General features: G+C 35.8%; 1 long non-coding RNA gene across 1 annotated transcript in view; it reads right to left on the bottom strand.

The window, feature by feature from the left end:
* LOC138036670 (uncharacterized) overlaps nucleotides 1-2,322 on the bottom strand; it is a 4,666-nt gene extending 2,344 nt beyond the window's left edge. Inside the window, exon 1 of the long non-coding RNA XR_011130020.1 lies at nucleotides 2,027-2,322. This is a non-coding gene — a long non-coding RNA (uncharacterized lncRNA). The remainder of the gene's footprint in view (nucleotides 1-2,026) is intronic.
* Between the last annotated feature and the right edge of the window lie 178 nt (nucleotides 2,323-2,500).

Genomic DNA, 2,500 nt, shown 5'->3' with positions numbered 1-2,500 from the left:
ACAGAACTGAGGACTGTTTTCCAAGTTTCAGAATCGACATGACACCAAGCATTCATTGAAAGGTACTGGAAGACAGTAATCTACACTGTACACTAGACCATCAAGACTCAAATGCATGTAAAATTATAGAGACATATATTTTAAAAGTCAGCTTCAACTTGTAAATTTGGGAATAATGGCTAACATCAAAGTTTACGTGCAGCTTGCCATAGAAGCAGGACAAAAAAATGGCTTTAATAATTATAATAATTATTAATATGGTGCATATTTGATGACTGAGGTTAAATCTCTTTTACAGGAGAAAACGTACCACAACTAAAAAGCATGTCAATTAATTATTATTATTATTATTATTATTATTATTATTATAGTTATTAATAATTGTTAATTAGTATATGATGATGATGTTATCATGATGACAATGATAAATAATAGGTACATAATACTGATAATAAAAATGGTATAATTAACACTATTTCAAAGTAATTGGTACTCTTTCAAAGTAATTGGTACTTTTTTTTGTTATTCATTATTAGATGTTATTGCCCATTAGAACCAATCAGAGATGATCATTTTTGAGGGTGCCAAGTCTGGCTAACATTATCCACTTTGTGCTCTGTTATATCCAATGAGAAACCTGTTAGTGAATAACAGGATAATAAGGAATAACCAAGATAGCATTATCCAGTAATATTAGCCGCATGAACCAATAACATTTCAGAAACAAAATAACTAAAATTCTTTTCAAATCGAATGAATATAATGAAGTTTTTACGCTCAGTATTGGAGTCAATGAGCATTGAACTGCCAAGGCCTACGAGTTTTTCAAAACGAAATACATTATCATTGAATACAACCCGGTCGTTCAAACAAACAACTTGAGTTTACTCAAAGACATGGAGAATAAGATGAACTTGGTTAAACAAACATTTAAAGCCGTTGTTATTCCATAAAATAGCGATCATGTTTACCATTCACATAAACCTGATGGACAATAGCAGATGCTATCAAAACACTGAAAAGCACTGACTCGAAAGAAAAAAAGAAGCGGAAACAAAATTAGGTTCGATGTGTGAACTTTTAAAGCGCTTTCATTTTATCTCACTCTGAAGAGTCGCAATGTTTACTGTTCATTTTTGTTTTCTCTAATAAGCCATGCGTAACAGAATAATGCTGAATAACCGACATTTTGTTAGCCTCTAACCTTAGCCATCTGTATAGCGAATCAGAGAGATAAGGAAGCTCACGCGAAACCTTTTAATTGACCGCAAGTCGTACCTATTAAATGGTTTTGCGCGCAAACCTTAATTATAAAAACGAAAAAGGAAAACTATAAAAAAATAACGTCTCTTATTTTATAGTTTTTAGCCTTGTATCTACGTATTTCATTTTACCTTTCTAGCGAATAACATGTAAAAGAAGAAAGAAGGAAGATAAGCCCAAGTTGCGCCACAAAATGGACTCTGTCTTTTCCTAATGGATTGCGTGACAAATTTTGACCCTAAAATGGGCATCGTCCAAAATCCATCGTCCGTGTTTTTAGCACATTTATCGGTAAACTGAGAATGTTTTTCTCGCCCTGAGAACAGTTTTCAGGGAGCATGAAATCACATTCAGTCTCAAGAAACAATTCTAAGTATCTACCAATGAGAACTGGTGGGTTTTCAATTAAAACAACATGTCTGGTAAGGATCTGTCGTGAATCACCGATAAACAATTACTCTTGAATGTTTGCTTGTCATCATCGATGAGCCACATGTGAATGAGTTTAGGCAATGGTCTTTGATCAATGATGCCCAAGTTAAAATTTTGCGAATCTCGACTTACTTCACAAAAACGATGTTTATGTGGCCCTTTAGCTATAAAGATTATCGGCATAAAATATACGGGTGATAGTAAGCTCAAATTAAAACGTCTTAATTCAGTCACACACTGTTCCACACACTTGCATATTACGGGAAAGGCAACGTAAAATTCTGCTTTTCCATTCTACATTCCTGTAAAGCCAATGAAAACGGAAACTAACCGACAGTGAGTCGATCCATTGTCCAAATTTCCATTCAGTAGGTTTCCTTGGTCCATAACTAGAAAGCGGATTATACTTTCCCTGAAATTCGTGCCAAAATTTCAACACGCTTGTTCAGCCACTGTTTCTGTACGATCTCAGCGAATAATGCCTCTGCCGCTCAGAGGATGTCTTACCTCTTTGCGACAAATTTAATTTCGGTACTAGCTTGGTGCACTTATTTTCGTCCTTTTGCCCAACTCTAAGCACCTTCCACTGATCCTGACGTCGACCTTGAGCGCGCACTAGCCCGCCAAGCCGGACAACATTCACAATTTTAACACGTATATCGTGTCATACAATCTTGACAGGTCGTCGGCGGGCGGTTTGCGTCAAGATGCTTACAGAATTGAGAACTGTTCTCGTTTTCCACCAATGAACGTTGTTATTGCTCTTATGTTATCGTCAAACAACCCCAGGTCTCCTAGACCTTCC

Source organism: Montipora capricornis, unplaced genomic scaffold (genome assembly GCF_036669925.1).
Source record: "Montipora capricornis isolate CH-2021 unplaced genomic scaffold, ASM3666992v2 scaffold_496, whole genome shotgun sequence".
In the NCBI taxonomy this organism is placed as follows: Eukaryota; Metazoa; Cnidaria; class Anthozoa; order Scleractinia; family Acroporidae; genus Montipora; species Montipora capricornis.
This window is presented reverse-complemented; position numbering and strand designations above follow the sequence as displayed.